Source organism: Mustela nigripes, chromosome 12 (assembly GCF_022355385.1).
Source record: "Mustela nigripes isolate SB6536 chromosome 12, MUSNIG.SB6536, whole genome shotgun sequence".
NCBI lineage: Eukaryota > Metazoa > Chordata > Mammalia > Carnivora > Mustelidae > Mustela > Mustela nigripes.
Window position 1 is genome coordinate 13116194 of NC_081568.1, and position 24826 is coordinate 13141019.

The 24826-nt window shown below is 47.6% G+C and overlaps 1 long non-coding RNA gene across 1 annotated transcript; it reads left to right on the forward strand.

Annotated features, from left to right (window-relative positions):
• LOC132028220 (uncharacterized) lies at positions 1-24671 on the forward strand. Its single transcript, XR_009407377.1, has 3 exons — positions 1-516; positions 22980-23192; positions 23635-24671. It is a non-coding gene; the product is annotated as an uncharacterized LOC132028220 (long non-coding RNA).
• The last annotated feature ends 155 nt before the right edge of the window (positions 24672-24826 follow it).

Here is a 24826-nt window from a genome sequence, read left to right on the forward strand (position 1 = left end):
GGCCAAGTTCGCGCAGGGGCGGGGCGCCGGGCGCCGAGGGGCTGGGCGGCGTCCCGGGGAGCGCGCGCCCCCTCGATGGCCTCGCCCCGGCCCGGGCCGGGTCAACCGCACATCTTCACTTTCCGCGGCCGGGGGCCCCGCTCGCGCGTCCGCCAGTAGCGGACGCCCCTCCCGCTGGCAGCGGATTTCGGGGGCCGCCTGGGCCACCGCAGCAGAGGTCTTCCGTCCTCTGCGAGTAACGTGATGCTCTAAACGCTGGATTGAGAAACGAAGGGAAAAAACGCTTGGGTCAATTAAGGAGCGTCAGGCCGCTGCGCTGGGGAGGGCGCTTCCCCTCGCCGACCTGCGGGCAGAGGCGGCCGCTCCCCGGTGCGCGCTGGGCCGCGGGAGGTGCAGGTGAGCGCGAGCCCAGGAGACCCGACGCGCTGCGCGTGGCGAGGAAGCGTTGGCAAGCCTTGACCATGGTTACTTCTGAGTCACTCTGGTCTCCGAGTCCCAACAGCCATCAGGACGTGGGTAAGGCGACCGTGTGGGGGTGGCAGGGAATCCTGAGCCCGCCCACGCCGGGCCTCCCTGGCCCTCGTTTTTCTGGATGAGCGTGAGGGGGAGGGAAGAAGGATAATTGCTGTGCTCACTTTTCACTATTTGCATTTAAAAAAAAAATGTTCTAGCCTTTAATCCTGTTCTTAACTTTTCTCTAGAACAAAATGCCCCTGCCCCCACCCCGAGCATTCTACCTGCAATGAATTCGGGCTCCTGCAAGCCTCTTGGATGTCGTACTGGCAACCGGCCTGCTTTCGTCTTTCACGAGCTGGATGGGGCTCATTCCCAGAGCAATTAAAGCCTGTTGTTTCAAGGGAGCCTCTGGGGAATGCGCTGTAATGCTCACCTGGGTGGTCATTATGGGTTTATGCCTCTGTGTACACACATTTGAAAATTCATTGATGTGGGCATTGCAGACGTGTGCACTTGGCCGTATGGACTATGTTCCTAGAGTTCACTGGAAGGTTTCCTGCACACCTACTACGCGCCCAAATGCTTTGCTAAGCCCAGTGGATACGGCTTCCACCCACAGGAAGCTCACAGTCCAAGGAGGGGCTGATTACAACGTGATCACCGCTGTCATGGAAATAATTGGTCTGTTCCAAGAGTCTTAACTTAAATCACCCAAATTAGGGAAAGAGTGGAAGCGTCAGGTTTCAGAAGGCGTTTGGTAATGATGGCATCTGGCATGAATTTTGAGGAGGGAAGTAAAGTGGTGGTTTGGAGGAGCCGCCAATAATTTCTGTTGGGAGAGCAACGCGAGGGGTGTGGAGTTACACAACGGGCATGCGCAGCTCCTTGTGGGTATTTGCCGCAGACCTCCAAGGCCCTGAATGATCCACTAGTGGTAGTAAGTTCGGGGTTTGCGGGGCGGGGGGTCGGGGGATCCTGGAGGCAGAGCTGGGTCTCTAGCGTGTGCGATGTTCCCCTGAGGAGAATCTGACCACCTCATAGAAAGTGGCCAGGGAGGCATCGGAAAAGCACGTGGAAACAATACACGTTTGTTTTGTTTTGTTTTGTTTTGTTTTGTTTCTGTAAAATAAAGACTCTTTTCCCAGGTGTTGGTTCCTTCCCATGGCCCTACTGCAGAAGCTTCTGAAAGATCTAAGGGGCTTTACTGTGTCATCTGGACTTGGTTTAGGTTTGGAGACAGCCCCTAGCGGTGCAAAAGTCTACCATTTTCGCTAGATTCTGCAGCTGGACTGGAGAATGCGGGCAGAGGCGGTGAGGAACCAGGTCCTTCCCATTGTCCACACCAGCGTGAATGTGCTTCTAGTGACATGTTTGCAAGATTCTTCATGTTCCTTCCTCTCCCCCTGAATTCTAATTATTATCGTCAGTGTCTATGGAAGTAGGAAAGTGTATAGACAAGAAGAACCATAAAAGCTAAACTTCAGTTGCCAAATACGGTTCGCAACACGTTATATCTCTACTTAAGAGAGATTATCTCTTGTCTTTATCCCTACCCATAGCTATGTGAGTCCGCTCACCTTTCTCTTCCAACAGTAGCTAGTAAGCTTGTAATAGGAGAGAAAAATGGCAAATAATTAAATCTCACTCCAGAAGGCAACATAGACAACATTGAGCTAAGCTTTAGAATGAGATGGAAATGCCCAGTAGTGCTTTTATTTTCCTTAAAAGGTTTTCTGTTAGAAGCCTACGGTAGGTCCGTGACTCCCACATGAGAGAGCCGTATACACACGTTCGATTATTAGTCCCGCACGTAATGTTTTAGTGCTGATAATTTTGTCGGAGCCATTTTACCTTCTCATTCTCACCATATCCTCTATCCCTTATTTCTAATTTTCTTGCATCTCCTTACTGCTGAGCCAAGAGAACTAGATCGTTATCTCTAAGCCCAGATAAACGGGAACATCACACCACAGTAGCATCATGCAGGAAATGGAAAAGAAGCTCAGACCCAGTTTCCAAGGCCCAACTTATAGAAGGAATTGGGTATCTCTCCTTTGGGCCAACTGTTGTGCTTTTAAGAATTGGAATGTCCAAACTAGAATCATCTCCATTTGACAAACATCCTGTCAGGGTGGTGCTTTCCCAAGATGAACAACCTCGCACCAAGATGGTGGCCATCCATACACCAGTGTTGGGGCACCTAGTTTAGGGATCAGCCCGGATATTACACAAAAGAGGTTTTTAAGGCTTCAGAATGGTTAAAGAGAACTGAGGTTATATGACAAGAGTATATCCTGAAAAGTTACTATTGACTTTTCATGACACCCAATCGGCAAGGATGACTGCAGGAGATTATCTTCCAGCCCCTTCCCACTAGGCTGGCGGTCACACCCAAGTCCACACACCAGCTCTGGTCCTATGTTGGGGGAAATCATCGAGAGCACATGACTGCCGGTTGACCCTTAAGAGGGACCTGGACAACTGGAGGCTCCTTACCCCCTCCCCTGTTCTTGGAATGTCTGTTTTGTAGCTGTGGTTCCCACAGAGGGAGCAGTTTCAAGGATACAGTCTTGAGAGAGTAAAGTATTGTTGCTTATCGCCTCTCTATAAACTTAAGATTCTAGCTGGCTGGTGTGGAGATCTTGCCCAAGACAAGCCCTGTCTGTAAGTTCCCTTGCTTATTCAGCTTGCTACCTACCACTCTGGAGTGGCCTGCCTCCTTTGGTCTCTCCTTGCCCTCTCTGGATGGGGGGATGGGGGAGGGAGGTGTTCAGATTTTACCTGGGAAGCTGCCAAAGTTGCGAACCCTCATCCTGGTCTGCAACCTCTTCTTGTATCCCCCACCCCACCCTCCTCCCCCACCCACCATGGTCCTGATTCTACCTTGTTGCAATTTTGTATCATGCGTTCCTTGTTTCTTCATTTATTGATCATTAAACATTCATTAAAGGCTGGTTGTGGGCTTACAGTAAGACAAACAAGGCTGCTTATTTCCCTCCTGGCTCTAGGTCATGGGCAAGGGAACCTGAAGAAGGTGATCAGGTGAAGGAGTGTGGGGGGTGTGGTATATGCACAGCCTGAAGGCAGAAGAGTAGCCAGCCTGCCCCGGTGGGGAAGCCATGAGCTGCTCTGAGCTTGAGCCCAGAGTGGGATGAGCTGGTAGTTGCTCAAAAGGACCTCCTCCTGGGTGCTGCTAAGCAGTCTGTGGTTTGGGGTCATTGGTGGGCTTTCAGCAGGAAGGTGAAATGGCTTGGTTTGTGGTTTTATTTATTTTTATTTCTTTATTAACATGTAATGTCTTATTTGCTTCAGGGGTACTGGTCCCTGAATCATCAGGCTTACACACGTCACAGCACTCACCATAGCGCATACCCTGCCCGTGTCCCTCGCCCAGCCACCCGCTCCCTCCCTCCCGCCCCCCCAGCAACCCTCAGTTTCTTTCCTGAGATTAAGAGTCTCTCATGGTTTGTCTCCCTCCCTGGTCCCATCTTGTTTCATTTTTTCCCTCCCTGCCCCCCCCACAGCCCCCCACGCTGCTTCTCAAATGATATCAGTGAGATCATATGATAATTGTCTTTTTCTGATTGACTTATTTTGCTTAGCATAATACTAGTTTTAGTATTATGCTAATTTTAGTTCTAGCCACATTGTTGCAAATGTCAAGATTTTGGTTTTTGTGATGTCTGCATAGTATTCCTTTGTATATATACACACACCACATCTTTATCCATTCATCTGTTGATGGACATCTAGGTTCTTTCCATTGTTTGACTATTGTGGACATTGCTGCTATAAACATTCGGGTACCGTGCCCCTTAGGATCACTACGTTTGTATCTTTAGGGTAAATACCCTGTACTGCAATTCCTGGGTCATAGGGCAGCTCTATTTTCAGCTTTTTGAGGAACCTCCATGCTGTTTTCCAGAGTGGCTGCACCAGCTTGCATTCCCACCAACAGTGTAGGAGGGTTCCCCTTTCTCCGCATCCTTGCCAACTCCTGTTGTTTCCTGACCAGTTAATTTTAGCCATTCTGACTGGTGTGAGGTGGTATCTCGCTGTGGTTTTAACTGGTATTTCCCTGATGCCGAGTGATGTGGAGCACTTTTTCATGTGTCTGTTGGCCATTTGGATGTCTTCTTTGCAGAAATGTCCATTCATGTCTTCTGCCCATTTCTTGATTGGATTATTTGTTCTTTGGAAATTGAGTTTTATAAGTTCTTTATAGGTTTTAGATACTAACTCTTTATCTGTTATGTCATCTGCAAATGTCTTCTCTCATTCTTTCGGATGTCTTTTGGTTTTGTTGACTGTTTCCTTAACTGTGCAAAAGCATTTTACCTTGAGGAAGTCCTAATAGTTCATTTTTGCCCTTGCTTCCCTTGCCTTTGGTGATGTTTCTAGGAAGAAGTTGCTGTGGCTGAGGTCAAAGAGGTTGCTGCCTGTGTTCTCCTCAAGGATTTTGATGGATTCCTGTCTCACATTGAGGTCTTTCATCCATTTTGAGTCTATTGGTATAGGGAAACGGTCCAGTTTCATTCTTCTGCATATGGCTGTCCAATTTTCCCAATACCATTTGTTGAAGAGACTGTCTTTTTCCATTGGACATTCCTGCTTTCTCAAAGATTAGTTGACCATAGATGGTTTTGATGATATTGAGGTATGTGCCCTCTATTCCTACACTGTGAAGAGTTTTGATCAAGAAAGGATGCTGTACTTTGTCAAATGCTTTTTTAGCATCTATTGAGAGAATCATATGGTTATTGTGCTTTCTTTTATTAATGTATCACATTGATCACAGGAAAAATTTTAAAAATAGAGTAAGAAAAAAAATTTTTTTTAATTTAACTTTGGAAGACCAAGAATTGTGGGGAAAAAGCCATGAATTCTATGTGTTGCTTTCCCCTAGCTCTGGAGTTCCACAGTTCTTATTGATTGGTAAACTTGGTCTTGGCTGGATGTTCTTGCTGATTTTCGGGGGAGGGGGGCTGTTGTAGTGATTCACAAATGTCTTTGCATGAGTCGGGATTGTACCGCCCTTGCCAGGGGCTGGGCTAAGTAAGCTGCTCAGGTTCATTCTCGGGAGCTTTTGTTCCCTGAATGCTTTCTGTAGAGCTTTGGAGGACGGGAATGAAGATGGCGGCCTCCCAATCTCTGGCCTCGAGGAGCCAAGAGCTCAAGGCCCCAATCCTCAGTGCACCCTCAGAGAAAAGCAGTCAGTCACTCCCATCTTCCTGGTCTCTGGCCGTGCTCCCCCCACCTGTGACCAAACGTTTCTATCTCTGGCACATGGGCCCAATTGGAGTCTCCAACCTCAGCAGATTCCTGCAGTCCACACCCATGCCACTCCTCCTGGAGGAGGAAGGAAGGGGTCTCCCTGGACCTGCCACTTGTGGGGTCCCGACCCTAAAAGCAGTGGCCCTGCTGTGCCTTGGATCATGGTTTAAGGTAAGCCTGAGCTGAGAGCCCCTCCTTGGCTCTCTCTCTGCAGCCAGTCTCCCCTCTCCGATGCTTGGGAGCTCTGCCACACTCAGACACCCCGGTCTTCCTGTGACCCCATGGGTGCTGAGACCACACTGTCCCCATGAGGGCTTGACCCCCCGTTTAGCCTCTGGAGCGACGTCCCTCAGTGGAGCAGACTTGTAAAAGTTCCGATTTTGTGCTCTGCTGCTCCACGGCTTGCCAGGAGCCCCCCCCCCCCCCCCCCGCCACCCCCCGCCAGTTCTGTTTTCCCTTCGCCTTGGATTCACGTCTCTGCACATTCTACCTTCCAGAAAGTGGTCGCTTTTCTTTTCCTAGAATTGCTGCTCTTCTGTCTCCTGTCGAGTTTGCAGGTGTTCAGAAGGGTTTGATAGCTGTCTAGTCGAACTCCTGGACCCGGTGATATTTAGGTCTCCTACTCCTCCACCATCTTGCTCCTCCCCCTTTGGTTTGTGTATTAAAAAGCTGTCTCCGGACAGTGGATTAAATAAATCCTGGCAGAACCACTGGAAGAAACTTCTTCCTTATCATTCACTAAGGTGAGGAGCAGAGGAGGAGGAGGAAAAAGAGGAGGAGGTTCATCTGGGCCAGGTAGGGCGCCAGCTACAGAGGTCTATAACTCAGGGAGCAGCAGGGGTCCTGACCAAGAGGTAGAGCCAGGCAGAGGGAATGATCAGCGGGAAAATAAAGTCCAAGAGGAGTTCAGAGGCACCTGCCCAGAGCGAGTCACCTTCGTGGGACAGAGGATATGTTGAGACTTTTGGATAAACGGATCAGATGGAGGGGAGCTTTGAGGACCAGTTCTCCAAGTTTATGGGAAGTCCTGTGAGCAATGGGGAGTTCTGGAAGATCGTGGGTTTCTTTCTGTTGTTCTTACCAAGAAAATGGTAGACTCAAAACCCCAGTCCCCTGAGGTCCCAGCACACCAGCTCAAGGTCCATTATCAAAGCAAACCTGAGGAGTGATTGACTTTAAACCCAGGTCTGCAAATCAGGCCTGCAGTCCCCAGGGGTATTCTCTAAGCTAAAATTAGATTCGTGGGATGTAATGAAAGAGCTAGGAGAGTCACATCTTACAGACATCCCTTCAAAATGTGTTTTTGGCTTGTCACCTGTTACTAATTTTAGTTCATTAGAAATTGGGCACAAAACCTGGAGGCTGGGACAGTGGCCCAGGCTGCACTGAGAATACACAGGAGGCCCGTGTCACCTGTATCCTTTAGACCATGGAGAAGTGGGCACAGCTGGGCATTTACTGCACAGCCAGGGGTGTTTCTGGGGACCCTGAAGCTTTACGAGACTCATGTGCTTTCTGAACCATCAAAGGAGTCTAAGATTATATTTAATACAGTTCGGAGTTTAGTATATTTGCTTGCAGACCAGTTCATTGAAACTTGATGGTTTCTCCGTATCCCATTTGCACTCTCCTGACCCCTTCCCTTGCCCTAAACCAGCACTACCCCCAAAATAGCTTTGGAGGCATACTCTGAATTGCCTGGACAAGGGTCTGGCTAGGACCAAAGGCATTTCTCCTTTCTCCAGGGAAAAGATACATGTCAACTCAGGGTCCCACAGACTCATTGGCCTCTGCTTCCAAAGCCAGCTTCCTATGGACCCTCAAATTCCCCTGGTGCTGGGCAGCTGGATTTCTCAAAGAACCTCTGTTCCTGCTAGCATCCAATGTACCTATAGACTGTTTGCTCTCCCGTGGATGAGGTGGTTCGTGGTCTTGCCCTAAAAGGAAGAAAGGTGACAGAATTGGAGGGGAGAGGCTCTTTTTTCAGGAATGTTCACCCCAGGGGTGCCTGCGTGGCTCAGTCAGTTAAGCATCTGTCTTTGGCTCATGATCCCAGGGTCCTAGAACTGAGCCCATGTCAGGCTTTCTGTTCAGAGGGGAGTCTGCTTCTCCCTCTGCTGCTTCCCCCAGCTTGTGCTGTCTTGCTCTCTCTCTCTCAAATTAAAAACAAAAACAAAAACAAGTAATGTCCACCCCAGTGGGTTCCAGAGAGCACCCTGGTCCCACGCCTTGTAACTTAAGTCTGTACCTTCACTGTGTCTGATTCCTCATAAGCCTTGTTGGGAAGGACAAGTAGAGCTCACAAAGACGGGCCCACCACCCACCTACCACCACTCTGGAACTGGAAATAGCACGTACAAATGCCTTGTTAACTGCAGTAAAGCCACAGCCAGCCCCGAAGGCAGGAAATCCCAGAGTAAGTTTTGATTCCGGTCTTTTCCTTTATTCCCTCTGTTGAAATAACCATGTGTCAGGTTAGCTCACGACCAGGCTGGTTTATGCCTGCTGACTAGCAAGGTTATTAATATCACTTTGCTTTCTTTCTCAAAAAGTGTCTTGATTTGGCTGAATCATTGTATGGACTCCCCATCCATCTCCAGTCTTTCAACAGTTGGCTGAGAACGCTTCTTCTTAAATGCTCCCCATGTCCATATACCTCGTTCTCCGGTCTCAGGGCTGCCACGCCTGCTCAAGCTCCATCACTGGGTGCCTGTCTGGACCAGAGCAGCCTTGTCCACCCTTCTCTTTCAAATCCAGATGGCCTAGAGCTGTGTTACTCGTATTAGAAACTGATGAGGCTTTTCAGTGAAAGCCAAAGAACAGAGAAGGGGAAGACCTGAATTGGATCTATCGGTAAATGTGAGTTGATGATGTGATTTTCTAGCTATTCCACAGAAAGAGCCTAGAATCCATGACACCCCATGGCAGTGAGCTCACTTACAGACTAGGTGTTGTTTTGTACTTCCTGTCAGAAAAGAGCTGAGGCTCCTTAGAGAATGGGCTGATACTAGGTCTGAGTTAGGCACTACTGTGTGCCAGAAAGCAAGACGTATTCAAAGGCTATTTAAAAATCTATGTTAAAAGGACACAGAAGGCTGCTTTGAATGGGATCCCTCTTACCAAATCTGGGAAACTGAGGAACAAAAAATAAATCCTGCTAAATGATTATATTGAGTTAAAAAAAAAAATTCATGACTCTGTAATGATACTCAAAAAGGGTGGGTGGGAAGCTCTGCTTTGCAAGAGATGAGTTAATAAGTATAGACTCTAGATCTAGTCAAGTACCATTTTGTTAACTCTCAATCAGCGGTTAAAGCAATGGTCGTCATTGACCCACTGGGGAAACCTAAGGGAGAAGGACGTACACGATTGACAGTTTAGTTATTAATTATAAAGCAGGTCTTTGCCTTGGAGAGATCACCACCGTATCGGCATCTCCTCACACTTGGCATCTCCAGGAGTGGGACCGTTTGACTTTATGGGTCCCCTGGCCTGATGCTGTGGGAGGAACACAACAGAACTTGCCGGAAAGATTTGGCCCAAATCAAATCCTAACAAAACTGTGTCTTACATTCTATAGGTCAGTTGCCCTGAATCTTCAAGTGGTTGATATCAAGAAGACAGGAGGGGCGCCTGGGTGGCTCAGTGGGTTAAAGCCTCTGCCTTTGGCTCCGGTTATGATCCCAGGTCCTGGGATCAAGCCCTGCATCGGGCTCTCTGCTCAGCGGGCAGCCTGCTTCCTCCTCTCTCTCTGCCTGCCTCTCCACCTACTTGTGATCGCTGTCTGTCAAATAAATAAAGAAAATGTTAAAAAAAAAATAAAAGACAGGAACACTTTGAGGAGGAGAGATAATAACAGCCAAAGCAATGCGTGAAATTTGATGGGATTCTGGGTCAAAAAACAAAACAAAACAAAACACTATCAAGGACATTTGGAGGGAAAATTAGGGTAATTTGAGTCCAGAGTCTATGCTAGATGATTGGTTGAATTAATACTGTTCTTCTTAGCTATGACACTGGTGTTAGGACGATGTAAGAGAAGGTCTTCCTTCTGAGTGATGCCACATGCAGTGTTTAGGGGTGACATACCATGACAGCAGCCATTTGCTTTCAGCAAAAGGAAGTGTTGTGTGTATATATATAGAGAGAGGGGGAAACAGGTGTGGCAAGATGTTGGTGAGTCTGTGTGAGGGGGATCCGGCTGTTCGTCGTACTGCTCTTTCAACTTGTGGCTTTGAAAATTGTCAAAAGAAAAAAAAATGTTTTTTTAGAAGACTGAGAAAACAAGAAATAGAGAAAGTTCTTATAGTTATTTTTAAAAAGGACAGTCCCCTTCTCTTTCTTTTTCCCCAAGACTGTGACCTTCAGTGATTTCTCCTTTCCACAAAGTCTTGCTTGACTTAAAATCTCTGTGATGAGCCCACGTGCGGGAATCCAGGGCTGAGGGACATAGTGTAGCAACAGGAAATGAAGTGTTTGTTGTGATGTTCGGTTTTCTTTAATTCAGTTTCATATTGCACAAAAGCCTATGTACTAGGTACTAAGTCTGTATACTATGTACACCGTACTGTGTACTTGGTCCTTGTACTGTGTACAGGATCCTATGAGAAGCACCAAGAATAATAGAAAGATGAACAATACGGTTTCTGCCTTCAAAGGGCTTAAAATCTAACACACAAAAATCGACGCAGCAAACATCTTTTGAGTGGCTCTTATGAACTAAACGGAAGACCAGGACAAGAATTCTAATTATTACTGTTACTATTACTATCGATAGTGTCCATTATTATACACAGTCCCTCCCATCAAAGGCCTTCTTGTCTTTGAGAAATACAAACACATACATTAATTTCAAGACAATAAGACTAATGAAAAAATCATTATCATTGTCTGAATATTATGACAAGCATCCAGGGACAGCTTAAGGACAAACAGTGTATCTAAGTTAGAACTTAAAGAGCAGGTTGGAATGTTTTTAAAACAAATTGGTAGGCATTCCAAGTAGATAGAATTCCGTGCGCAAATACAGGGCGCCTGGGTGGTTCAGTCAGTTAAGCATCTAATTCTTGCTTTCAGCTCCGGTCATGATCTCAGGGTCATGAGATCAAGCCCCACAAGATCTTACAAGCCCCAGGAGATCAAGCTCCACTCAGCAGAGGGCCTGCTTAAGACGCTCTCTCTCCTTCTCCCTCTGCCCCTTCACACACACACACACACACACACACACACACACACACACACACATTCTCTCTCTCTCTCTCCCCCCAAATGAAAAGAAAACTTAAAATGTGCAAAAGCATGAAAATATGAACATGACACGTTTGAGGATCTACAGGTGCTAAATATAACTGGAATTTAGTAGCTTTAGAGATGAGTGAGAGCTACGGAGCTGGGAACAGAACTTGAGCTTGTTGATAAAAAGCTTTTGTGTTACATTGAGGAGTTTGCACCATATTCTGTAGGTGACTGGAGGCTCTGGAGGTGATGTCATGATTAGATTCTCAGACAGGTAACTCTGGCAGGCAAACAGCATGCTGATGGGAAGGAGATGAGGCAGATAGACCAGTTAGCAGGCTTTTATAATAGTCTGGGTGAGAGGTGCTGAGAGTCTAAACCAAGACAAGGGACATGGGGGCAGAGATAGGGTAGCCACAGGAGGCACTCCATACACTGTACCAGTCAGGCTTAGGTGACCAAATGGTTGTTGGGAAATGAGGGAGAAGAGATTGTCAAAGATAAGCCCAGTATAAGGGTTCTCCAGAGAAATAGAACCAATGATGTGTGTGTGTGTGTGTGTGTGTTGTGTAGATGGGGAGGAGGGATTTAAAGAATTGGCTCCCACAATTGTGTGTACAGGCAAGTCCCAAACCTCCCCGGTAGGCTTGAGGCTGGAAATTCTGACAGGAGTTTATGTTGTAGTCTGGAGTCTGCAGACAGTCTGGAGACAGAACTTTTTCCGGTCAAGGGACTTTGGTCTTTTCTGTTAAACCCTTCAACTGATTGGGTGAGGCTCACCCATATTATGGAGAGTAATGTGCTTTTCTCAGTCTACTGATTAAATGTGAATCACATCTAAAAAATAACTTTACAGCAACATCTAGACAGGTGTTTGACAAATAAATAAATAAATGGGCACCATGCTGTAGCCAACTTGACACTAAAATTGTCATCACCATTGTGCCATTACTGAATTATGAAATAGAAGGGAAAAGCTGGGGACAAATTTGGAGAGGAAAAACCCTCCATGAATTTAGAAGATGCTGAATTTCCATTGGTGAGGGCTAGTGGTCAATTTGAAGACAGGAGATCAATCTTTTTTTTTTTTTGTAAGATATTATTTTTTAATAATCTCACACCCCACACTGGGTTTGAATTTACAACCCTGAGATCAAGAGTCATATGCTCTTCCAGTGGAGCCAGCCAGGTGCCCCATGGAAACAGATCTTTCTCATGGGCCATATTTGGAGATGTTAGTGGAAGCCAGAGGACCAGATGCGGCTCCTCCTCAAGAGACTGCTCATTCAACAACACTTGTCCTCTGTGTGTCTCTGTGACTAGACTGTTCTAGGCTGGAGGACCACAGTGTACTCAAGGTAATGTTCCTATCATAGAGCTTACATTTTGGAAGGCTTGGCAGACAGTGAGCAAATAGGCTTATATACATAACATTCTAGGTTAGGATATGTATCATTGCCTGCTGTAGATAAGAAACCATCCCAAGCTTGCTGGCCTAAAACAACTTTGATCTGCTCATGTTCCACGGGCGGGCAGTTGGGGAAAGATCAGCTGGAACCGCGCGTCTCAGATCCACATGGCGCTGCTGGCTTCACTTAATGCATTTGCCACCAGTTAGAAGATGCTGGATGGCCATTGGCTGGGGCTGTCAGCAGATGTGTCTCAGTTGTCCTCCATGTGGCCTCTTGGGCAAGCAGGCTTCACACTACTTCACTTGGCAGCTGGAGTTCCATGAAGGCATCCCTTGACGTGCAAACCCTTAGCAAGCCTCTGTTTGGATCACATTTTCAAATGTCCTGGTGGCCAAAGCAAGTCACATGGCTAAGCCCAGAGTCACAGAAGAGGCAACAGCACGAGAGCATGAAGACCATTAACATAATAATCTTTAACACAGGGCACAGCACAGAAAAAGGGAACAGAATGAAAAGGGGAAGTGCTTTGCAAGAGACGGGGAGGTGAGAGAAGCGACTTTTGAGCAGACTTAAATGAAGGAAGGCTGCCAGTCATGTGGATTTCTGGAGGCAAGGACACGCCAGACAAAGGGGATGGCATGTGCTCATGAGGACCATGAAGCCAGAAGTAGCTGGACCCACCCACGGTACAAGAAGGCTAAGACGAGAAGAGCAGAGTGAGGGAGATCAGGTGAGAGAGGAGAGGAAGGCAGGGAGGCATCACGAAGGGCCCAGCAGGCCGTGCATGATTGAGATTTTGTTCTAAAAGGTGGTAGAAAATCAATGAAGATGTTGCGTGATGTTCGGTTTTCATCTCGTAAAGATCAGTCACTGGCGAAGAGACAAGCATGGAGCTAGGAGATCTATTAGCGATTACTGCCCTTGTCACAGAGATACTGACGGTGGTGGACTTGGTGAGAAATGATTGGATTTGGAATACATCTGGGACGTCCAGCCCACAGGGATTGCTAATTGATCAGATGTAAGCTGTTGGGACAGAGAAGAATTATAGATGGCATCTAACCCCTGTAGAGATAGGGAAGCTTTTGCGAGAGAAAATTCTCTCTAGGGAGAGGACTCGTTTCTTGGACATACTGTCCTTTATATGCCTAATACAGGTCCATGAGCAGACAAGGAGGAAACCAGATATAAAAACCATGAGCAGGGAGAGAAGGTCAGCATCTAAATGACACAAAAACCAAAGGAACTCATGGGATCAATTGGGAAGATATGGTAGAAGCTGCGGTGTTTTCTGCTTCTCCTTGGGTTTTCACAATGAAATAAGAAGTTGGGGGGATGGGAAGAATAGTGATAGGAAGTTGAAAAAGAGAGGAATTTTGAGATAGTGGCCTTGGAACATGGGACAGTTCGCCAGGGAAGGGAGGATGTGAGAGGCCGGCCTCTGAAAAGCCTCCTAAGCTTAAAGTGAGAGTCAGCATGTTTGGGAGTTTCTCCAGCAACATTCAGCTGCTCAAATACAGACTTAGAGAATCGGGGTTATCGTGGATGAGGTTTTTCAGGACAGGAGGAGAAGAGGGAGATATGAGGGTGTCTGTAAGTGAAAGATTTGAGTGATGGGCCAGAGATGCTGAAGGCACGAGTGTAGTGACAGTATTGAAAGAAATGGTGGCCTCATGGTTGGGAGGGCCCAATGAGGTAACCATTGGAGAAGTAAGTGCTCCTCGCAGGAGAATGCTGAAAAGAGGTAGAAAGGAGTCAGTGGAGGCTAGAGTATAGAAGGGGAAGAGAACGTGAGGTCAAAGAAGCAAGAAGCCAGGGCCCTGGATGGATTGTTTATGGGGAGGAAGTCTGCAGAATAATGGTGCTGAGAAAAATCAGTCGGACACTTGGAGGAGGAGGGAGTGTGGATGGTACGGTCCGATAGCATCGCCCTAAAGATCCTGAGGATGTCGTCAAGGAAGGAAGAGAAATGGTCTTTCCAGACCATTTCGAGACCAGTACCAAGGTCAGAGTTACTGCGTAGTAGGTCCAGTGGTACAGAGCTGGGGACCAAACAGTCCTCACTTGAGAGGGTTGCAGGGGACACTCAGCTCTGAGTTAGAGCTGGACGGTGGAACGTAAAGAAGAGACGGATTATGGGTGGTTTGCAGGACTATGAGCTGCAGAGAGCACAGGCTGGGGCTGGGGGAGAGGAAGGCACCTGTCTTGGCGGTGAAAGGGAAGGGAAGCTCCTCAGAGCAACTTCAAGCAGAAGCAGAGTCCGCACACCTCGCATGGACTTAGCCATTGCTACTTACTCACACGAAGCCACGTATTGCTTCTCTACAGATGCTTGGCCGTGTTCCGAGTTACTGAGTTTGCCAAATAAGTACTAAATGAATAATTTATTATTATAGGTAATATTTATGTAAGATTTATTTATTTATTTGAGAGAGAGAGAGCACGCATGCGTGTGAACATGAGCACGAGCAGGGGCAGGAGGAGGGACAGAGGGAGAGAAGGGGACAAGAAGCAGACTCCCAGCTGAATGGGGAGCCCAACGTGGGGCTCGATCTCAGGATCCTGAGATCGTGACTTATGCCGAAATCAAGAGTCAGACACTTAACCACCTGAGCCACCCAGACAGCCCTATTGTTATAGGTAATATTTATTAAGCTTTAATTATGTAGCTCTCTTTGGAGAAATAAATCTCATTCTACATATCCCGTATATCTTTAGACAAAATTGAACATTCTAATTTATGTTTACTTGAAATTAATGGAAAAAAAAAATAGGATTCCAAGGAGGAATGAATGTGATGTGGTACAGAGCATGTGCTAAGACCAAGCTCTTCTGAACCAGTAACAAGATTGGATCTGGCATGGCAGCTGCAACTGGGACTAACTACTTGGTTGACTTTGCCGACACAGGAGTGACACTTGCCATTCCTCCCGGGATGTCATATCAGTTTTGATTCACTATCTTTTTTATTGAGGGGATTCATTTCAGAGCATTCTCCTCGATGTCTACACTATGGTATTCTTACCCTAAGCCAAGGAACCAAGGTGAGGTTGTTCAACTACCAAGCGTTTCTAGTTCCAGCATATATTTGCAGTCTAGGAAAATGACCTCCAGATGGGGCTACAGACCTAGTGGACCCATTGTGAGTTGATCTGGACCAGGCGTTCATTTATGACCTAGCCCCAATATTCCTGGACCCTAAAAGAGGGCCCTGATGATGATTAGTGTCCCTAGGTGTTGAGGTCTATTAAGACCTGTTCAACAGTCATCAAAATGCTTGGGTATTTCTCAGAATTCAGTTACCCTTTGGTGAAGGACTGGGAGATCAGACCACGTATACTTGTGTGGTGTTGCAGGGGGCTGGAGACACGGTCTTGCCTTCAACCAGTGGACTTGGACACCAGGCAAGGACTTAGAGGTGGTGAGCCCTCAGTCTCCTGGTCATTGATCCTTGACCTCTTTCAGCTGTACAGATTGCACTGTCTCTTGTTGGCTACTCATCTGGTTTGCCCCCAGAAGTGCAGTAACTAACACGGTTTTGAGTTAATTCCCTTGAATGTTCTTTTTTGACTGGGAGAAGAGTCTTCCATGCTGGGGGGAAAGTGTCCACATGAATACTTCTTGGCCAAGGGACAGCCAGCGGTCCACTAGAGTTTCATTCTCCCCTTCCATAGTGCAGAGTGTAACGGAAAAGGTAGTTGTCCAGCCTGGAGCTGCATTTCCCAGCACCCGCGCCCCGCCCCCATAGAAGTGACGCCATGGGACATCACTTCCAGCTGAGGAGATTAAAAGGTGAACATTCTATCCAGTCAGCTGCTCCCTGTCTGCCACTTTGTTTGGGCATATGGCAACCTTGGAAGATAAATGTTGAAGAAGGCAGAGCCTCTGTCAGGACACCCATAGGAGCGGATCCGGCACCCTGCTAACGTTACACCCACCAGGAAGCGAAAAGTCATCTTTGATAATGGTGGGTAATTGAGGAGCAATTGAGGCTCAGTCGGTTAAGTATCTGACTCTAGATTTCGTCTCCAGTCATGATCTCAAGGTCATAAGCCTGAGTCCTGTGCTGGGCTGTGCTGAGCGTGGCGCCTGCTTGAGAGGCTCTTTCTCCCTCTGCCCCTCCCCACCACTCATGCGTGTTCTCTCTCTAAAACAATAAAATAAAATAATGGTAGGTAATTTGAAATGTAGGTATTTGCTAAGGCAGCTTTTACCCTAATACCTGCTGTGCTCTCTATCCCTTCTACATCAAATCTATATAAAATAGCTTCTGTATGAATGGATTTTTACCAGATTTGAAGCTGTGTGGTGGTCTGATTTGGAGTATAGGTTATGTGGCATATATAAAAGTCATCCGGGGGATGCCTGGGTGGCTCAGTTGGTTAAGCATCTGCCTTTGGTTCAGGTCATGATCTGAGGGTCCTGGGATCGAGCCCTGCCTTGGGCTTCATGCTCAGCGGGGAGCCTGCTTCTCCCTCTCCCTCTGCCCCTCCCCACCATTTGTGTGCTCTCTGTCTCTCTCAAATAAATAAATACAATCTTAAAAAAAAAAAAAAGTCATCTATGAGGCGCAGGGCTGTTTTTCAGAGCTGGGTAGTTATTCATAACTGAGAATGAAGTATAATAAAAGACAATGTTAATACAATCAACACATTTTCTCAGTCCTTAGCTTCTTAATATAAGTAGTCATAGAGGTCCTTGTATTGGGTACATCTTATGTACCTCAGGTTCTCTGGCCTTACTCATCTTGGGTGTGTGTGTGGGGGGGGTCTCTCCACCCTCCCGCTACAGAGTTTAAGGAAATGTTCCCCTTGTCTTTGTGTGTGTATCCATTTCCTGTTGCTGCTGTAACAAGTTACCACTAACTCAGTAGTTTACAACAATGTAAGTTTATTTTCTTACAGTTCAGGAGGTCAGCAGTCTGAAGTGAGACTCACAGGGCTAAGACCAAGGCGTCAGCAGGGCTGGTTGCTCTGGAAGGTTCCAAGGGAGAATCCAGTCCATGCATCACCTGGCTCCTGGAGGTGGCCTACATGCCTTGGCCTATGGCCCCTTCTCACTGCACTGCGACCACTTCAACCTCTGACTTCTGTCACATCTTCTACCACTGACTCCGATCGATCTCATGCCTCCATCTTACAAGGACTTATGATTACACTGGACCCACAGGGATAATCTCAAAACCCTCTGTGTAATCAAATCTGCAGAGTTTCTTTTGCCATACAAGGTAACACAGGTCCTGGCGATTAGGGTGTGACCATCTTTCAGCCTGCCACAGTGTCGGGTATGGCTTCCATGTGGCTTTGAAAGGCGCCAGATGACAGGGAAATGGGAGAGGACGGACTCCCCACATGGGGCAACAGGAGATAGGACCAACCCAGGAAATGCCTTTTCTTCCTTCTCTTGGAGGGCTGCTCTGAGGCAGGATTTCCCTCTACAACTGGTGCAGAGACATCCCTCGTGACCACACGCCTGCTGAGCAGCTGCAGGGTCTCCTGGTGGCTCGTGGGAAGCCGTGGCCCGCGTGGCAGTACGTGACTTTGCTTCCCATCCTTCTCTGCCTCGTTCCCTATCCTCTCTGCCCTGGCGCTGCACTTCCCACAGCTCTGGCGGTTAACCTCTGCCCTGGGCTCTCGTCTCTGGGGAGTCTCGCCTGGGGCAGCCCCCAAATTGAAAGTTACAATTTAGATGCTTCCACCTGATTAAGAATTAATTGCTGAGGGGCGTCCGATGGCTCAGTCGGTTAAGCATCTGACTCTTGGTTTTAGTTCAGGTCCTGATCTCCGGGTCCTGGGATCCAGTCTTGCATCGGGCTCCGTGCTCTGTGGGGAGTCTGCTTGAGGACCCCCGCTCTAACCTCTGCCCCTCTCCGCACTTACACATGTTCTCTAAAATAAATCTTTAAAAAAGAAAGAATTACTATCTATCCACCATATTCAGACATGGTCTGGTTAAGAGTGACAAATACAAAAAGATCTGTTCTCACAGAGTCTAGTTTTTTTTTTTTAGATTTTATGTTATTTATTTGTTTGTTTATTACACGAGTGGGGGGAGGGGAAGACAGAGAGAATCCCAAGGAGGCTCCACGCTCAGCATGGAGCCTGACATGGAGCTCGATCTTATGACCCTGAGATCATGATCTGAGCTGAAATCAAGAGTCAGATGTTTAACTGACTGAGCTACCCAGATGCCCCTGAGATTACCTCCTAATTGAGGAAGACCTACAATAGAAACTAGACAAGAAATATTATTGAGTGCTGCTTAGAACATGGTGACGCAGCAAAGACCAGCTATTTTACATTTGGTGGTGAGGAAAAGCCTTTCTGGAGAGGTGACATTTAAGCGGAGGCCTGGATGACAGTCATTTGTGCGGACCCCGCGGAAGGAGAAGTGGCCTTAATGGCAGGCATCAGCTTCTCACATGGGTGATTCTAGGTAGCATGTTCTGGTTGAAGGGCCACAGAAATTTACTTTTAAAAAATTCATGTTTCTCCCAAGCAGCAGAAAGGCCAGATGGTTAAAATACAGAATGAACCTTGCAAGCAGGAGCTCTCCGCTAACCAAGAAATGGAACTTTCACTTTGTCGTGGAGGGACGTATTTATTTTAGAAGATTTCTTCTGTGTTTTAAGTTCAGCTTCGTTTAAGAGAAAGGACCGTGAAACTGAAAGTTATGAGTCTTTTAGCTTCCTCACCTGTATGAAAAATAAACTGGGTCATAAGCCCATTTCCCTGTATCGCCAGCATGTTTTTGTTTTTAATGATTAGCTGATACTTGTATCCTTGTGCTTCCTGCTTCACCTTATTCCAGATGCTTTTGCAGATCAACTTACGTTTCAACTCGAAGTGTAGCGTAAAGGACATGTCCCGAGCTTTGGCATCAGAGGACACAATATTTCTTGATATTTTTCTCTTAGATATTAAATGTTTTTGGTAACATTGTAGGACATATTTTTTGGCTGCTGTGGCTATATGGAAATGCATTTGCTTTTTATCTAGTGACCTTGATTCTAATCAAATAATTCTAATAGGAAATCCAACATGATCAGTTGTTAAACTAAGAGCTTCATCACATGACCTGGAAATAGTGATGGTTCTTCTTCTTAAAGATTTTATTTAGTTTATAAAGAGCGCGCATGAGCGAGAGCAAGCACGGGCGGGGGAGGGGAAGGAGGAGAAGCCGACCTTGTGGAGCAGGGAGCCTGATGCCATTAGGGCCTCTGTCCCCTGAACAGAAGGCAGATGTGTCCGTGACTAAGCCACCGAGATGCCCCAATAGTGACAGGTTTAAATCTCATCCATTCCTCATACTTTTATTGGTTTTTCTGGCTCACTGGCTGGGTGGGAAGCTCAGGAGCTCTGTCCCCTTTGGTGTCAGCGAGTCGCCTTGCAGGCTGTGGGCTGGAATGAGCTGTAGGCTCACCATTCGATGTCTCGTGGTAGACGTTGGAAAGACTCAAAGAGCTGGGGGTTGGCCCAGCTGAGACCCATCTGGCATCTGTCTCTACCTAGCTTCTCCATACAGTCTCTTGGGCACAGTGGCCACAGGGCTCCAAAAGCACGTCCCGAGAGCTTCGCAGATGCTCTGGTGTCCCCTGCATGACCTAGCTTGGGGAGCCCCATGGTCGCCCTCCCGTCACACTCTAGCTCTTCGGAGGGGAGGAGAATCAGACACCACCTTTTCATGGGAGGACTGTCCACGAGATTTGTGGATATGTTTGAGCCAGTCGGTCCCCTGGCCCACATGATTTATGTCTGTCCTTCACACAGTTCTGAACTCCAGCTGAGCTGGGACTCCGTTCCACTAGCAGGGAATCCTTCCCCCTGGGTTCCTGAGTCAGCCTCCTTTTTCCACAAATGCCACAGACTTGTGACTGCTGCATCCCCCTCTGGTTTTCCCCTTTGTGAATGAGCTTCTCGGCAGCAATTAGCTTCTGGAGGACAGGAAACTTCTCTCCCTAGCACACAGCTCTTCCAGTCCGTGTTAACGAGCTGTCCTTGAGGAACCATACCCAAGAGCCGCAGTCACACCAGAACTTAATCTACATAACAAGATCCTGGGCCTCAAGATGCCTGAACAAGGCTTTGATGGGTCTGGAGAGGGAGGAAGTGGATTTTGCATCATGCCAGTGGCTGGAGTAATCTGAAGACACACCCACATGTTGATGCTGAGAAGACAAACCAGTTGGGGGACTGTACCTGTGGGGCTTGGCTAGCTCGGTGTCATGGCCGCTCAGAGCTCCGAAGCTGTGTGTCCCAAGAGGAAGAGCAGGTGAAGAGGTGTCACCTTCTAGGACCTGGCCTTACAAACTCTGGGGGTATCCCCTCCACCACATTCTTTTTCTTAGAAGTGGAATCACTACGGCTGGCCCCGTTCATGGGGATGAGACTTCTTCACCTTTTTATCGGAGGGGTTATCAAGAAGTGGTAACTTTTAAAAAAGATTTTATCTGAGAGAGCGCACAAGCAGGGGGAGCCGCAGCGGGAGAGGCAGAATCAGGCTCCCCACCAAGTAGGGAGCCTGACCCCTAGACCCTGGGATCACGACCTGAGCCAAAGGTAACGCTTCACCAATTGAGCCACCCAGGCGCCCCAGTTGTAACATTTTTTAAAAATCACCACACAAAGTTGCAGGGGAGGCTGGGGAATGGGTTCTGTAACCTGGCGCGCACCGCAAGCTTGGGTGGAAGGGGTTCTAGGATATAAGGCAAAAGGAAAGCAAGGACAAACCCGAAAAGGGCAGATCGCTAGGGCACGGGTACAAGTCTCTGCCACAGGCAGCTTTGCAGGGATGAAAATCGAAACCAGGTTGTCAGAGACGAAGAGAGATGAATGGGGAGAAAGATCACTTCTGGCAAGGATAGATTCTGAGGGGACACCTGGGAAAGGGACAAAGCTGGGCATCCGAGTCGGTTGGCGTTAGGAGTGTGCCATCAGAGGAGGCTGGCGATGGCGCGGTGGTAAGCCAGGGGTGTGGCCACGTAAAGGAAAATAGAGGAAGTGGTTGGATTCTAGGATAGCTTTATGAGACGAGCACAGTCTCACTCCAACGCGGGTCTGAATTCTCTGTCCACTGTAGTTTTGTCATTTTTCAGCCAAGCATGGTGAATCACAAAAAGGCCACAATTCTCCAACCTCTTGAGTCACTTTGCAGCAACTTCCATCAAGACATGGAGTCTTTTCCCCCCCACCTCTTGGCTCTGGTCTGGCATTGGTCTGGCTTTGGCCAGTAGAATATGGCGGACTTACCAATGTGACAGTTTTGAACCTGAGCCTTGAGAGGCCTTGCCTCTTACTAGTTTTTGCAAGACCTTGCCAAATGCTATGAATCAGCCAAGGCTAGTTAACTGGAGAACAAGAAATCACATGGAGCAGAGCTCAGCTGTCTCATCTGAGGCTCCAGACAGATGAGAAAGCCAAGGCAAGATCAACAAAGTTGACCTGGATACAGCTGAACTTAGTCGTGAATGAGATGCCCAGCTCCAACAGATCACCTATAGGATCATGACCTAAGTAAATACTTGGCTGTTTTAGCCACTGAATTCTGGAGTTACTTGTTATACAGCAAAGCTATTAGAGCAAGTTAAATAATTTGCTTTCTAAATCTCAATATCCCTAATGTAAAAATGGGTTTGCTAGCACCTACTCCTTAGCTACTGGGAGAACACAAGGACACCTTGCACTAAGCCTGAAACATATGTTCTGAGCAAGTGGTAAGTAGCACCACTGGTCACATCTGAGAGATGGTGATTCATCAGTTGCATATAATACCTGTGCTCATTGTGTCAAGTGCCCTCCTTAATGGTCATCCTCCACCCAACTCCCCTCTAGCAACCCTACCACATTCACCTTTGAAAACTCTTGCCCTTGCCCTCTTGTTTTCTGGACCCCTTCAACACATTTGCAGATGGCCCAATTCCTATTGCTGTTGCAGTGAACTGATTTCATATATTTCTCTCTTTTACCCCCAACTAGGCTCTAAGCAATTTAAGACGATTCTATTTCATTTGCAAATCCCACTGAGATAGTGTGTGTGTGTGTGTGTGTGTGTGTGTGTGTGTGTGTGTGTGTTTCAATCCAAACAAGAATTTAGTAAATTAAAGTCAACTAAATTACGTCATGGTTGATATTGATCATTGGGGCTATCTTATTTCTAATCAAGAGGCCTATTACATTTCCTCAATGTCAACTCAGTAAGTAAACTTATGATGGAGAACAGCTCCCCTGAGAGATCAGTTACCGGAATAACTCATTTTCTTTTGTGGTAGGTCATGAGGCAATGGTGACAACCCTGACCTGGCAGCTAATTCCCACCAAGCAAATGTCTGGATGCCTCAAGAGTAGGAGACCCTGTTAATGTCTCAAACTTTTAATCAACTGTAATACTGATATTACTTGGAAAAGAAATCTCTGGGAAAACTAAAGATAGGAGATTATATACTTTGCAAACGTCTTTACTTTTCCCACAGTAACTTTCCCCCACACAAGTGCTTAAAGCTTTCTAAGAATCTCTTTTACTTCCTTCAGACGTTTTCTATGAATAGGATACCAATTTCTTATTGAGAAATTGTTTATGGGTATGTCCTTTATGTGTGGTGTGCAGGACCAAACTTTCGGGAGCCAACCATGTTTTCCATTCAACTCCACATTCAGTGATGTCACCTTGGAGCTCGAAATTAGCCCTGGTGGAAACACGGACACCATGAAAATCAGCCAACACTACTACACAGCAGGACTACACTGCAGTGGCCTGTCTGGGCGCCCCTGGAGAGGCCACTGATAAACATTCATCAGCACATCCCCGCCAGAGCTCCAGGTACTGGGAATTACATCTCGTGTCTTCTTGAGGACAGACTCTAGGTCTCCCCAGGAAAACATCAGAGTCTCTTTTCTCACTGCTGGGCAGAACACCCTAAGTTGGGTGCTGGTAAAGTGGGGGACGGAACGACAGCCAGGATCTGGGCTGAGTGGGGCAGAGTGGCAGGAGACAAGGTTAGAGGGGCGCGGGGTGGAGGAACCGGTGCTGTGGTATAGGTCGTTGTTTTGGTTGAACAAAGAGGAGAGCTTTCTGCAGGAGGATATTGCTGGGTTTAGATTTTATAAAGATCCTTCCACGTGTCTGGCTTGTCAACAGCATATACGGGTGGGGGGGGGGGTGCACCAGACGTGGTGAAGCAGAGGCCAAAGAGGCTAGGACAGGGGAGCCGTAGAGTGAACTCTGACCTTTGCCCTAACACCTGTGCTCCTACCCTCCCAAGGAAAAAATCTGTTCCCCTCCGCCATATTGCAAGACCAGCTCGAGACCCACCCAGCCACCTCCCAGCCATCCCAGTCCCATCGCTGCTGCTTCGGACAGGCACGAGGCTGCATTGCCGGGGGGCGTGTAAAGGGAAGACAGTGTTTCTGACCTGGAGAGGCTTTCGTCAACATGCTGACTGGTCAAGAGAAGTGAGAGGTGATGCTGAGCCAATCTGCGTTGAGGAGGAAATGCGGGGAGGGAAGGAAATCCAAGAGCTATTTCAAAACAGCAGACAAAAAATGCTTAAAGCAATGATCTCGAAACTGGGGACTCTAACATGGGGAAGCAAAATCGTAATTGCAATAGACAATTTGTGCTGTTCTATGGTTTTGCAAAATGTTACTGCAGGGGAAACCAGGTGAAGGGTATGGGGGTCTCCTTGTACATACTATTGCTCCTTCCTCTGAACCTATTTCTAAATAAAACATTAAAAGGGAACACAGTTGTGGGCACGTAAAGGTCATTGCGTAGAGAGACCAAGGTTTTGGCTTTGGTGCTGTTGTAACGCTTCAGGTGAAGCCCTGCGCCTCACTTGACCTGCTGCTTCTTCTGTAACTGGGGGAGAGAGGCAGCCTTCTGGGGTACAGCAAGTCAGAGGGCATCCTGAGAGGTGGGCAGTGGAAGAGGCCCTTCTGCCAGCTTCCCTCGGAGCACCTCTGGCCACAGGTGCTCCGCTACCTTTAGGGTACTTCCAGTCCCCTTGGAGGTGGCGGAGGGCAGCCCTCTGGTCACAAGCAGTGGTGGGATTCAGTGGGAAGAGAAAGGGACACCTGGGGGACTGGTGCTACTCATGTCGCAGGTCTGGCTGAGGGGACCAGTGGAGACCCCGTGTCCCAAGCTGGTTCTCTGGGTAAGTCAGTGGCTGGACAGCCTACCTGTGGATCCTCCCCAGTGAGCACGTTGGCAAGCAGGTGGCTGTAGCATCATGATTTCACGAGTAAGCAGGGTTTGGGGCTACAAGACCATTTGAAATAAATGCGTTATTTCCAGGCCTTAGATTTTTGGATTTCACGGAATCATTGCTTTTACCTTCTCCGCTTCCTTGGAGTCGTGCTGCGTGTCTAGAAGAGCAGTCCAGAGGTCTCCACGTCCACTTTAAGACCTGTTGGTCAACTTAGGAACACGCAGCTTAGGCACTGAGACCAAAAGCA